This window comes from Hippichthys cyanospilos, chromosome 20 (genome assembly GCF_059441005.1).
Source record: "Hippichthys cyanospilos isolate Australia breed blue-spotted pipefish chromosome 20, RoL_Hcya_1.0, whole genome shotgun sequence".
Lineage (NCBI taxonomy): Eukaryota > Metazoa > Chordata > Actinopteri > Syngnathiformes > Syngnathidae > Hippichthys > Hippichthys cyanospilos.
The window spans coordinates 16,670,050-16,685,698 of NC_142388.1; positions in this window are offsets into that span (position 1 = coordinate 16,670,050).

The following is a 15,649-nucleotide window of genomic DNA, read 5'->3' on the forward strand; positions in this document are numbered from 1 at the left end:
CATAAACTAAGCATTTTTCAGCTGAAATAATGAATGTAGTCCTCTTAATTCTTGCTTCTAAAGCATACGCAAGCAGAAATTTCAATGTACAATGATGTTTTTAAAAAAAACAGTCAAAATGCGCTCCACTCGGGCTGAAAACGCTGTTGGGGACATTTCATTAATGTTGACTATAAATCATAAACTAAGCCTTTTTCAGCTGAAATAATGAATGTAGTCCTCTTAATTCTTGCTTCTAAAGCATACGCAAGCAGAAATTTCAATGTACAATGATGTTTTTAAAAAAAGGGTCAAAATGTGCTCCACTCGGGCTGAAAACGCTTGTTTGGAACATTTCATTAATGTTGACTATAAATCATAAACTAAGCATTTTTCAGCTGAAATAATGAATGTAGTCCTCTTAATTCTTGCTTCTAAAGCATACGCAAGCAGAAATTTCAATGTACAATGATGTTTTTAAAAAAACAGTCAAAATGTGCTCCACTCGGGCTGAAAACGCTTGTTTGGGACATGACATTAATGTTGACTATAAATCATAAACTAAGCATTTTTCAGCTGAAATAATGAATGTAGTCCTCTTAATTCTTGCTTCTAAAGCATACGCAAGCAGAAATTTCAATGTACAATGATGTTTTTAAAAAAAGGGTCAAAATGTGCTCCACTCGGGCTGAAAACGCTTGTTTGGAACATTTCCTTAATGTTGACTATAAATCATAAACTAAGCATTTTTCAGCTGAAATAATGAATGTAGTCCTCTTAATTCTTGCTTCTAAAGCATACGCAAGCAGAAATTTCAATGTACAATGATGTTTTTAAAAAAAACAGTCAAAATGCGCTCCACTCGGGCTGAAAACGCTGTTGGGGACATTTCATTAATGTTGACTATAAATCATAAACTAAGCATTTTTCAGCTGAAATAATGAATGTAGTCCTCTTAATTCTTGCTTCTAAAGCATACGCAAGCAGAAATTTCAATGTACAATGATGTTTTTAAAAAAAGGGTCAAAATGTGCTCCACTCGGGCTGAAAACGCTTGTTTGGAACATTTCCTTAATGTTGACTATAAATCATAAACTAAGCATTTTTCAGCTGAAATAATGAATGTAGTCCTCTTAATTCTTGCTTCTAAAGCATACGCAAGCAGAAATTTCAATGTACAATGATGTTTTTAAAAAAACAGTCAAAATGTGCTCCACTCGGGCTGAAAACGCTTGTTTGGGACATGACATTAATGTTGACTATAAATCATAAACTAAGCATTTTTCAGCTGAAATAATGAATGTAGTCCTCTTAATTCTTGCTTCTAAAGCATACGCAAGCAGAAATTTCAATGTACAATGATGTTTTTAAAAAAACAGTCAAAATGTGCTCCACTCGGGCTGAAAACGCTGTTGGGGACATTTCATTAATGTTGACTATAAATCATAAACTAAGCATTTTTCAGCTGAAATAATGAATGTAGTCCTCTTAATTCTTGCTTCTAAAGCATACGCAAGCAGAAATTTCAATGTACAATGATGTTTTTAAAAAAACAGTCAAAATGTGCTCCACTCGGGCTGAAAACGCTTGTTTGGGACATTACATTAATGTTGACTATAAATCATAAACTAAGCATTTTTCAGCTGAAATAATGAATGTAGTCCTCTTAATTCTTGCTTCTAAAGCATACGCAAACAGAAATTTCAATGTACAATGATGTTTTTAAAAAAACGGTCAAAATGTGCTCCACTCGGGCTGAAAACGCTTGTTCGGAACATTTCCTTAATGTTGACTATAAATCATAAACTAAGCATTTTTCAGCTGAAATAATGAATGTAGTCCTCTTAATTCTTGCTTCTAAAGCATACGCAAGCAGAAATTTCAATGTACAATGATGTTTTTAAAAAAAACAGTCAAAATGCGCTCCACTCGGGCTGAAAACGCTGTTGGGGACATTTCATTAATGTTGACTATAAATCATAAACTAAGCATTTTTCAGCTGAAATAATGAATGTAGTCCTCTTAATTCTTGCTTCTAAAGCATACGCAAGCAGAAATTTCAATGTACAATGATGTTTTTAAAAAAACGGTCAAAATGTGCTCCACTCGGGCTGAAAACGCTTGTTCGGAACATTTCCTTAATGTTGACTATAAATCATAAACTAAGCATTTTTCAGCTGAAATAATGAATGTAGTCCTCTTAATTCTTGCTTCTAAAGCATACGCAAGCAGAAATTTCAATGTACAATGATGTTTTTAAAAAAACAGTCAAAATGTGCTCCACTCGGGCTGAAAACGCTGTTGGGGACATTTCATTAATGTTGACTATAAATCATAAACTAAGCATTTTTCAGCTGAAATAATGAATGTAGTCCTCTTAATTCTTGCTTCTAAAGCATACGCAAGCAGAAATTTCAATGTACAATGATGTTTTTAAAAAAAACAGTCAAAATGCGCTCCACTCGGGCTGAAAACGCTGTTGGGGACATTTCATTAATGTTGACTACAAATCAAAAACTAAGCATTTTTCAGCTGAAATAATGAATGTAGTCCTCTTAATTCTTGCTTCTAAAGCATACGCAAAAAGAAATTTCAATGTACAATGATGTTTTTTAAAAAACGGTCAAAATGTGCTCCACTCGGGCTGAAAACGCTTGTTCGGAACATTTCCTTAATGTTGACTATAAATCATAAACTAAGCATTTTTCAGCTGAAATAATGAATGTAGTCCTCTTAATTCTTGCTTCTAAAGCATACGCAAGCAGAAATTTCAATGTACAATGATGTTTTTAAAAAAAACAGTCAAAATGCGCTCCACTCGGGCTGAAAACGCTGTTGGGGACATTTCATTAATGTTGACTACAAATCAAAAACTAAGCATTTTTCAGCTGAAATAATGAATGTAGTCCTCTTAATTCTTGCTTCTAAAGCATACGCAAGCAGAAATTTCAATGTACAATGATGTTTTTAAAAAAACAGTCAAAATGTGCTCCACTCGGGCTGAAAACGCTTGTTTGGGACATGACATTAATGTTGACTATAAATCATAAACTAAGCATTTTTCAGCTGAAATAATGAATGTAGTCCTCTTAATTCTTGCTTCTAAAGCATACGCAAAAAGAAATTTCAATGTACAATGATGTTTTTTAAAAAACGGTCAAAATGTGCTCCACTCGGGCTGAAAACGCTTGTTCGGAACATTTCCTTAATGTTGACTATAAATCATAAACTAAGCATTTTTCAGCTGAAATAATGAATGTAGTCCTCTTAATTCTTGCTTCTAAAGCATACGCAAGCAGAAATTTCAATGTACAATGATGTTTTTAAAAAAAACAGTCAAAATGCGCTCCACTCGGGCTGAAAACGCTGTTGGGGACATTTCATTAATGTTGACTACAAATCAAAAACTAAGCATTTTTCAGCTGAAATAATGAATGTAGTCCTCTTAATTCTTGCTTCTAAAGCATACGCAAAAAGAAATTTCAATGTACAATGATGTTTTTTAAAAAACGGTCAAAATGTGCTCCACTCGGGCTGAAAACGCTTGTTTGGGACATGACATTAATGTTGACTATAAATCATAAACTAAGCATTTTTCAGCTGAAATAATGAATGTAGTCCTCTTAATTCTTGCTTCTAAAGCATACGCAAGCAGAAATTTCAATGTACAATGATGTTTTTAAAAAAAACAGTCAAAATGCGCTCCACTCGGGCTGAAAACGCTGTTGGGGACATTTCATTAATGTTGACTACAAATCAAAAACTAAGCATTTTTCAGCTGAAATAATGAATGTAGTCCTCTTAATTCTTGCTTCTAAAGCATACGCAAGCAGAAATTTCAATGTACAATGATGTTTTTAAAAAAAGGGTCAAAATGTGCTCCACTCGGGCTGAAAACGCTTGTTTGGAACATTTCATTAATGTTGACTATAAATCATAAACTAAGCATTTTTCAGCTGAAATAATGAATGTAGTCCTCTTAATTCTTGCTTCTAAAGCATACGCAAGCAGAAATTTCAATGTACAATGATGTTTTTAAAAAAACAGTCAAAATGTGCTCCACTCGGGCTGAAAACGCTTGTTTGGGACATGACATTAATGTTGACTATAAATCATAAACTAAGCATTTTTCAGCTGAAATAATGAATGTAGTCCTCTTAATTCTTGCTTCTAAAGCATACGCAAGCAGAAATTTCAATGTACAATGATGTTTTTAAAAAAACGGTCAAAATGTGCTCCACTCGGGCTGAAAACGCTTGTTTGGAACATTTCATTAATGTTGACTATAAATCATAAACTAAGCATTTTTCAGCTGAAATAATGAATGTAGTCCTCTTAATTCTTGCTTCTAAAGCATACGCAAGCAGAAATTTCAATGTACAATGATGTTTTTAAAAAAACAGTCAAAATGTGCTCCACTCGGGCTGAAAACGCTTGTTTGGGACATGACATTAATGTTGACTATAAATCATAAACTAAGCATTTTTCAGCTGAAATAATGAATGTAGTCCTCTTAATTCTTGCTTCTAAAGCATACGCAAGCAGAAATTTCAATGTACAATGATGTTTTTAAAAAAAGGGTCAAAATGTGCTCCACTCGGGCTGAAAACGCTTGTTTGGAACATTTCCTTAATGTTGACTATAAATCATAAACTAAGCATTTTTCAGCTGAAATAATGAATGTAGTCCTCTTAATTCTTGCTTCTAAAGCATACGCAAGCAGAAATTTCAATGTACAATGATGTTTTTAAAAAAACAGTCAAAATGTGCTCCACTCGGGCTGAAAACGCTTGTTTGGGACATGACATTAATGTTGACTATAAATCATAAACTAAGCATTTTTCAGCTGAAATAATGAATGTAGTCCTCTTAATTCTTGCTTCTAAAGCATACGCAAGCAGAAATTTCAATGTACAATGATGTTTTTAAAAAAAGGGTCAAAATGTGCTCCACTCGGGCTGAAAACGCTTGTTTGGAACATTTCCTTAATGTTGACTATAAATCATAAACTAAGCATTTTTCAGCTGAAATAATGAATGTAGTCCTCTTAATTCTTGCTTCTAAAGCATACGCAAGCAGAAATTTCAATGTACAATGATGTTTTTAAAAAAACAGTCAAAATGTGCTCCACTCGGGCTGAAAACGCTTGTTTGGGACATGACATTAATGTTGACTATAAATCATAAACTAAGCATTTTTCAGCTGAAATAATGAATGTAGTCCTCTTAATTCTTGCTTCTAAAGCATACGCAAACAGAAATTTCAATGTACAATGATGTTTTTTAAAAAACGGTCAAAATGTGCTCCACTCGGGCTGAAAACGCTTGTTCGGAACATTTCCTTAATGTTGACTATAAATCATAAACTAAGCATTTTTCAGCTGAAATAATGAATGTAGTCCTCTTAATTCTTGCTTCTAAAGCATACGCAAGCAGAAATTTCAATGTACAATGATGTTTTTAAAAAAAACAGTCAAAATGCGCTCCACTCGGGCTGAAAACGCTGTTGGGGACATTTCATTAATGTTGACTACAAATCAAAAACTAAGCATTTTTCAGCTGAAATAATGAATGTAGTCCTCTTAATTCTTGCTTCTAAAGCATACGCAAGCAGAAATTTCAATGTACAATGATGTTTTTAAAAAAACAGTCAAAATGTGCTCCACTCGGGCTGAAAACGCTTGTTTGGGACATTACATTAATGTTGACTATAAATCATAAACTAAGCATTTTTCAGCTGAAATAATGAATGTAGTCCTCTTAATTCTTGCTTCTAAAGCATACGCAAAAAGAAATTTCAATGTACAATGATGTTTTTTAAAAAACGGTCAAAATGTGCTCCACTCGGGCTGAAAACGCTTGTTCGGAACATTTCCTTAATGTTGACTATAAATCATAAACTAAGCATTTTTCAGCTGAAATAATGAATGTAGTCCTCTTAATTCTTGCTTCTAAAGCATACGCAAGCAGAAATTTCAATGTACAATGATGTTTTTAAAAAAAACAGTCAAAATGCGCTCCACTCGGGCTGAAAACGCTGTTGGGGACATTTCATTAATGTTGACTACAAATCAAAAACTAAGCATTTTTCAGCTGAAATAATGAATGTAGTCCTCTTAATTCTTGCTTCTAAAGCATACGCAAAAAGAAATTTCAATGTACAATGATGTTTTTTAAAAAACGGTCAAAATGTGCTCCACTCGGGCTGAAAACGCTTGTTTGGGACATGACATTAATGTTGACTATAAATCATAAACTAAGCATTTTTCAGCTGAAATAATGAATGTAGTCCTCTTAATTCTTGCTTCTAAAGCATACGCAAGCAGAAATTTCAATGTACAATGATGTTTTTAAAAAAAACAGTCAAAATGCGCTCCACTCGGGCTGAAAACGCTGTTGGGGACATTTCATTAATGTTGACTACAAATCAAAAACTAAGCATTTTTCAGCTGAAATAATGAATGTAGTCCTCTTAATTCTTGCTTCTAAAGCATACGCAAGCAGAAATTTCAATGTACAATGATGTTTTTAAAAAAAGGGTCAAAATGTGCTCCACTCGGGCTGAAAACGCTTGTTTGGAACATTTCATTAATGTTGACTATAAATCATAAACTAAGCATTTTTCAGCTGAAATAATGAATGTAGTCCTCTTAATTCTTGCTTCTAAAGCATACGCAAGCAGAAATTTCAATGTACAATGATGTTTTTAAAAAAACAGTCAAAATGTGCTCCACTCGGGCTGAAAACGCTTGTTTGGGACATGACATTAATGTTGACTATAAATCATAAACTAAGCATTTTTCAGCTGAAATAATGAATGTAGTCCTCTTAATTCTTGCTTCTAAAGCATACGCAAGCAGAAATTTCAATGTACAATGATGTTTTTAAAAAAACGGTCAAAATGTGCTCCACTCGGGCTGAAAACGCTTGTTTGGAACATTTCATTAATGTTGACTATAAATCATAAACTAAGCATTTTTCAGCTGAAATAATGAATGTAGTCCTCTTAATTCTTGCTTCTAAAGCATACGCAAGCAGAAATTTCAATGTACAATGATGTTTTTAAAAAAACAGTCAAAATGTGCTCCACTCGGGCTGAAAACGCTTGTTTGGGACATGACATTAATGTTGACTATAAATCATAAACTAAGCATTTTTCAGCTGAAATAATGAATGTAGTCCTCTTAATTCTTGCTTCTAAAGCATACGCAAGCAGAAATTTCAATGTACAATGATGTTTTTAAAAAAAGGGTCAAAATGTGCTCCACTCGGGCTGAAAACGCTTGTTTGGAACATTTCCTTAATGTTGACTATAAATCATAAACTAAGCATTTTTCAGCTGAAATAATGAATGTAGTCCTCTTAATTCTTGCTTCTAAAGCATACGCAAGCAGAAATTTCAATGTACAATGATGTTTTTAAAAAAAACAGTCAAAATGTGCTCCACTCGGGCTGAAAACGCTTGTTTGGGACATGACATTAATGTTGACTATAAATCATAAACTAAGCATTTTTCAGCTGAAATAATGAATGTAGTCCTCTTAATTCTTGCTTCTAAAGCATACGCAAGCAGAAATTTCAATGTACAATGATGTTTTTAAAAAAAGGGTCAAAATGTGCTCCACTCGGGCTGAAAACGCTTGTTTGGAACATTTCCTTAATGTTGACTATAAATCATAAACTAAGCATTTTTCAGCTGAAATAATGAATGTAGTCCTCTTAATTCTTGCTTCTAAAGCATACGCAAGCAGAAATTTCAATGTACAATGATGTTTTTAAAAAAACAGTCAAAATGTGCTCCACTCGGGCTGAAAACGCTTGTTTGGGACATGACATTAATGTTGACTATAAATCATAAACTAAGCATTTTTCAGCTGAAATAATGAATGTAGTCCTCTTAATTCTTGCTTCTAAAGCATACGCAAACAGAAATTTCAATGTACAATGATGTTTTTAAAAAAACGGTCAAAATGTGCTCCACTCGGGCTGAAAACGCTTGTTCGGAACATTTCCTTAATGTTGACTATAAATCATAAACTAAGCATTTTTCAGCTGAAATAATGAATGTAGTCCTCTTAATTCTTGCTTCTAAAGCATACGCAAGCAGAAATTTCAATGTACAATGATGTTTTTAAAAAAAACAGTCAAAATGCGCTCCACTCGGGCTGAAAACGCTGTTGGGGACATTTCATTAATGTTGACTATAAATCATAAACTAAGCATTTTTCAGCTGAAATAATGAATGTAGTCCTCTTAATTCTTGCTTCTAAAGCATACGCAAGCAGAAATTTCAATGTACAATGATGTTTTTAAAAAAACGGTCAAAATGTGCTCCACTCGGGCTGAAAACGCTTGTTTGGGACATGACATTAATGTTGACTATAAATCATAAACTAAGCATTTTTCAGCTGAAATAATGAATGTAGTCCTCTTAATTCTTGCTTCTAAAGCATACGCAAGCAGAAATTTCAATGTACAATGATGTTTTTAAAAAAACAGTCAAAATGTGCTCCACTCGGGCTGAAAACGCTTGTTTGGGACATTACATTAATGTTGACTATAAATCATAAACTAAGCATTTTTCAGCTGAAATAATGAATGTAGTCCTCTTAATTCTTGCTTCTAAAGCATACGCAAAAAGAAATTTCAATGTACAATGATGTTTTTTAAAAAACGGTCAAAATGTGCTCCACTCGGGCTGAAAACGCTTGTTCGGAACATTTCCTTAATGTTGACTATAAATCATAAACTAAGCATTTTTCAGCTGAAATAATGAATGTAGTCCTCTTAATTCTTGCTTCTAAAGCATACGCAAGCAGAAATTTCAATGTACAATGATGTTTTTAAAAAAAACAGTCAAAATGCGCTCCACTCGGGCTGAAAACGCTGTTGGGGACATTTCATTAATGTTGACTACAAATCAAAAACTAAGCATTTTTCAGCTGAAATAATGAATGTAGTCCTCTTAATTCTTGCTTCTAAAGCATACGCAAGCAGAAATTTCAATGTACAATGATGTTTTTAAAAAAAGGGTCAAAATGTGCTCCACTCGGGCTGAAAACGCTTGTTTGGAACATTTCATTAATGTTGACTATAAATCATAAACTAAGCATTTTTCAGCTGAAATAATGAATGTAGTCCTCTTAATTCTTGCTTCTAAAGCATACGCAAGCAGAAATTTCAATGTACAATGATGTTTTTAAAAAAAGGGTCAAAATGTGCTCCACTCGGGCTGAAAACGCTTGTTTGGAACATTTCATTAATGTTGACTATAAATCATAAACTAAGCATTTTTCAGCTGAAATAATGAATGTAGTCCTCTTAATTCTTGCTTCTAAAGCATACGCAAGCAGAAATTTCAATGTACAATGATGTTTTTAAAAAAACGGTCAAAATGTGCTCCACTCGGGCTGAAAACGCTTGTTTGGGACATGACATTAATGTTGACTATAAATCATAAACTAAGCATTTTTCAGCTGAAATAATGAATGTAGTCCTCTTAATTCTTGCTTCTAAAGCATACGCAAGCAGAAATTTCAATGTACAATGATGTTTTTAAAAAAAGGGTCAAAATGTGCTCCACTCGGGCTGAAAACGCTTGTTTGGAACATTTCATTAATGTTGACTATAAATCAAAAACTAAGCATTTTTCAGCTGAAATAATGAATGTAGTCCTCTTAATTCTTGCTTCTAAAGCATACGCAAGCAGAAATTTCAATGTACAATGATGTTTTTAAAAAAAACAGTCAAAATGTGCTCCACTCGGGCTGAAAACGCTGTTGGGGACATTTCATTAATGTTGACTATAAATCATAAACTAAGCATTTTTCAGCTGAAATAATGAATGTAGTCCTCTTAATTCTTGCTTCTAAAGCATACGCAAGCAGAAATTTCAATGTACAATGATGTTTTTAAAAAAACGGTCAAAATGTGCTCCACTCGGGCTGAAAACGCTTATTCGGAACATTTCCTTAATGTTGACTATAAATCATAAACTAAGCATTTTTCAGCTGAAATAATGAATGTAGTCCTCTTAATTCTTGCTTCTAAAGCATACGCAAGCAGAAATTTCAATGTACAATGATGTTTTTAAAAAAAAACAGTCAAAATGTGCTCCACTCGGGCTGAAAACGCTGTTGGGGACATTTCATTAATGTTGACTACAAATCAAAAACAAAGCATTTTTCAGCTGAAATAATGAATGTAGTCCTCTTAATTCTTGCTTCTAAAGCATACGCAAGCAGAAATTTCAATGTACAATGATGTTTTTAAAAAAACAGTCAAAATGTGCTCCACTCGGGCTGAAAACGCTGTTGGGGACATTTCATTAATGTTGACTATAAATCATAAACTAAGCATTTTTCAGCTGAAATAATGAATGTAGTCCTCTTAATTCTTGCTTCTAAAGCATACGCAAGCAGAAATTTCAATGTACAATGATGTTTTTAAAAAAACAGTCAAAATGTGCTCCACTCGGGCTGAAAACGCTTGTTTGGGACATTACATTAATGTTGACTATAAATCATAAACTAAGCATTTTTCAGCTGAAATAATGAATGTAGTCCTCTTAATTCTTGCTTCTAAAGCATACGCAAACAGAAATTTCAATGTACAATGATGTTTTTTAAAAAACGGTCAAAATGTGCTCCACTCGGGCTGAAAACGCTTGTTTGGAACATTTCATTAATGTTGACTATAAATCATAAACTAAGCATTTTTCAGCTGAAATAATGAATGTAGTCCTCTTAATTCTTGCTTCTAAAGCATACGCAAGCAGAAATTTCAATGTACAATGATGTTTTTAAAAAAACAGTCAAAATGTGCTCCACTCGGGCTGAAAACGCTGTTGGGGACATTTCATTAATGTTGACTATAAATCATAAACTAAGCATTTTTCAGCTGAAATAATGAATGTAGTCCTCTTAATTCTTGCTTCTAAAGCATACGCAAGCAGAAATTTCAATGTACAATGATGTTTTTAAAAAAAACAGTCAAAATGTGCTCCACTCGGGCTGAAAACGCTGTTGGGGACATTTCATTAATGTTGACTATAAATCAAAAACTAAGCATTTTTCAGCTGAAATAATGAATGTAGTCCTCTTAATTCTTGCTTCTAAAGCATACGCAAGCAGAAATTTCAATGTACAATGATGTTTTTAAAAAAACAGTCAAAATGTGCTCCACTCGGGCTGAAAACGCTGTTGGGGACATTTCATTAATGTTGACTATAAATCATAAACTAAGCATTTTTCAGCTGAAATAATGAATGTAGTCCTCTTAATTCTTGCTTATAAAGCATACGCAAGCAGAAATTTCAATGTACAATGATGTTTTTAAAAAAACAGTCAAAATGTGCTCCACTCGGGCTGAAAACGCTGTTGGGGACATTTCATTAATGTTGACTATAAATCATAAACTAAGCATTTTTCAGCTGAAATAATGAATGTAGTCCTCTTAATTCTTGCTTCTAAAGCATACGCAAGCAGAAATTTCAATGTACAATGATGTTTTTAAAAAAACAGTCAAAATGTGCTCCACTCGGGCTGAAAACGCTTGTTTGGGACATTACATTAATGTTGACTATAAATCATAAACTAAGCATTTTTCAGCTGAAATAATGAATGTAGTCCTCTTAATTCTTGCTTCTAAAGCATACGCAAACAGAAATTTCAATGTACAATGATGTTTTTAAAAAAACGGTCAAAATGTGCTCCACTCGGGCTGAAAACGCTTGTTCGGAACATTTCCTTAATGTTGACTATAAATCATAAACTAAGCATTTTTCAGCTGAAATAATGAATGTAGTCCTCTTAATTCTTGCTTCTAAAGCATACGCAAGCAGAAATTTCAATGTACAATGATGTTTTTAAAAAAAACAGTCAAAATGCGCTCCACTCGGGCTGAAAACGCTGTTGGGGACATTTCATTAATGTTGACTATAAATCATAAACTAAGCATTTTTCAGCTGAAATAATGAATGTAGTCCTCTTAATTCTTGCTTCTAAAGCATACGCAAGCAGAAATTTCAATGTACAATGATGTTTTTAAAAAAAGGGTCAAAATGTGCTCCACTCGGGCTGAAAACGCTTGTTTGGAACATTTCATTAATGTTGACTATAAATCAAAAACTAAGCATTTTTCAGCTGAAATAATGAATGTAGTCCTCTTAATTCTTGCTTCTAAAGCATACGCAAGCAGAAATTTCAATGTACAATGATGTTTTTAAAAAAAACAGTCAAAATGTGCTCCACTCGGGCTGAAAACGCTGTTGGGGACATTTCATTAATGTTGACTATAAATCATAAACTAAGCATTTTTCAGCTGAAATAATGAATGTAGTCCTCTTAATTCTTGCTTCTAAAGCATACGCAAGCAGAAATTTCAATGTACAATGATGTTTTCAAAAAAACGGTCAAAATGTGCTCCACTCGGGCTGAAAACGCTTATTCGGAACATTTCCTTAATGTTGACTATAAATCATAAACTAAGCATTTTTCAGCTGAAATAATGAATGTAGTCCTCTTAATTCTTGCTTCTAAAGCATACGCAAGCAGAAATTTCAATGTACAATGATGTTTTTAAAAAAAAACAGTCAAAATGTGCTCCACTCGGGCTGAAAACGCTGTTGGGGACATTTCATTAATGTTGACTACAAATCAAAAACAAAGCATTTTTCAGCTGAAATAATGAATGTAGTCCTCTTAATTCTTGCTTCTAAAGCATACGCAAGCAGAAATTTCAATGTACAATGATGTTTTTAAAAAAACAGTCAAAATGTGCTCCACTCGGGCTGAAAACGCTGTTGGGGACATTTCATTAATGTTGACTATAAATCATAAACTAAGCATTTTTCAGCTGAAATAATGAATGTAGTCCTCTTAATTCTTGCTTCTAAAGCATACGCAAGCAGAAATTTCAATGTACAATGATGTTTTTAAAAAAACAGTCAAAATGTGCTCCACTCGGGCTGAAAACGCTTGTTTGGGACATTACATTAATGTTGACTATAAATCATAAACTAAGCATTTTTCAGCTGAAATAATGAATGTAGTCCTCTTAATTCTTGCTTCTAAAGCATACGCAAACAGAAATTTCAATGTACAATGATGTTTTTTAAAAAACGGTCAAAATGTGCTCCACTCGGGCTGAAAACGCTTGTTTGGAACATTTCATTAATGTTGACTATAAATCATAAACTAAGCATTTTTCAGCTGAAATAATGAATGTAGTCCTCTTAATTCTTGCTTCTAAAGCATACGCAAGCAGAAATTTCAATGTACAATGATGTTTTTAAAAAAACAGTCAAAATGTGCTCCACTCGGGCTGAAAACGCTGTTGGGGACATTTCATTAATGTTGACTATAAATCATAAACTAAGCATTTTTCAGCTGAAATAATGAATGTAGTCCTCTTAATTCTTGCTTCTAAAGCATACGCAAGCAGAAATTTCAATGTACAATGATGTTTTTAAAAAAAACAGTCAAAATGTGCTCCACTCGGGCTGAAAACGCTGTTGGGGACATTTCATTAATGTTGACTATAAATCAAAAACTAAGCATTTTTCAGCTGAAATAATGAATGTAGTCCTCTTAATTCTTGCTTCTAAAGCATACGCAAGCAGAAATTTCAATGTACAATGATGTTTTTAAAAAAACAGTCAAAATGTGCTCCACTCGGGCTGAAAACGCTGTTGGGGACATTTCATTAATGTTGACTATAAATCATAAACTAAGCATTTTTCAGCTGAAATAATGAATGTAGTCCTCTTAATTCTTGCTTCTAAAGCATACGCAAGCAGAAATTTCAATGTACAATGATGTTTTTAAAAAAACAGTCAAAATGTGCTCCACTCGGGCTGAAAACGCTGTTGGGGACATTTCATTAATGTTGACTATAAATCATAAACTAAGCATTTTTCAGCTGAAATAATGAATGTAGTCCTCTTAATTCTTGCTTCTAAAGCATACGCAAGCAGAAATTTCAATGTACAATGATGTTTTTAAAAAAACAGTCAAAATGTGCTCCACTCGGGCTGAAAACGCTTGTTTGGGACATTACATTAATGTTGACTATAAATCATAAACTAAGCATTTTTCAGCTGAAATAATGAATGTAGTCCTCTTAATTCTTGCTTCTAAAGCATACGCAAACAGAAATTTCAATGTACAATGATGTTTTTAAAAAAACGGTCAAAATGTGCTCCACTCGGGCTGAAAACGCTTGTTCGGAACATTTCCTTAATGTTGACTATAAATCATAAACTAAGCATTTTTCAGCTGAAATAATGAATGTAGTCCTCTTAATTCTTGCTTCTAAAGCATACGCAAGCAGAAATTTCAATGTACAATGATGTTTTTAAAAAAAACAGTCAAAATGCGCTCCACTCGGGCTGAAAACGCTGTTGGGGACATTTCATTAATGTTGACTATAAATCATAAACTAAGCATTTTTCAGCTGAAATAATGAATGTAGTCCTCTTAATTCTTGCTTCTAAAGCATACGCAAACAGAAATTTCAATGTACAATGATGTTTTTTAAAAAACGGTCAAAATGTGCTCCACTCGGGCTGAAAACGCTTGTTTGGGACATGACATTAATGTTGACTATAAATCATAAACTAAGCATTTTTCAGCTGAAATAATGAATGTAGTCCTCTTAATTCTTGCTTCTAAAGCATACGCAAGCAGAAATTTCAAAGTACAATGATCTTTTTAAAAAAACGGTCAAAATGTGCTCCACTCGGGCTGAAAACGCTTGTTTGGAACATTTCATTAATGTTGACTATAAATCATAAACTAAGCATTTTTCAGCTGAAATAATGAATGTAGTCCTCTTAATTCTTGCTTCTAAAGCATACGCAAGCAGAAATTTCAATGTACAATGATGTTTTTAAAAAAAACAGTCAAAATGTGCTCCACTCGGGCTGAAAACGCTGTTGGGGACATTTCATTAATGTTGACTATAAATCAAAAACTAAGCATTTTTCAGCTGAAATAATGAATGTAGTCCTCTTAATTCTTGCTTCTAAAGCATACGCAAGCAGAAATTTCAATGTACAATGATGTTTTTAAAAAAACAGTCAAAATGTGCTCCACTCGGGCTGAAAACGCTGTTGGGGACATTTCATTAATGTTGACTATAAATCATAAACTAAGCATTTTTCAGCTGAAATAATGAATGTAGTCCTCTTAATTCTTGCTTCTAAAGCATACGCAAGCAGAAATTTCAATGTACAAAGATGTTTTTAAAAAAAGGGTCAAAATGTGCTCCACTCGGGCTGAAAACGCTTGTTTGGAACATTTCATTAATGTTGACTATAAATCATAAACAAAGCATTTTTCAGCTGAAATAATGAATGTAGTCCTCTTAATTCTCGCTTCTAAAGCATACGCAAGCAGAAATTTCAATGTACAATGATGTTTTTAAAAAAACAGTCAAAATGTGCTCCACTCGGGCTGAAAACGCTTGTTTGGGACATGACATTAATGTTGACTATAAATCATAAACTAAGCATTTTTCAGCTGAAATAATGAATGTAGTCCTCTTAATTCTTGCTTCTAAAGCATACGCAAGCAGAAATTTCAATGTACAATGATGTTTTTAAAAAAAGGGTCAAAATGTGCTCCACTCGGGCTGAAAACGCTTGTTTGGAACATTTCCTTAATGTTGAC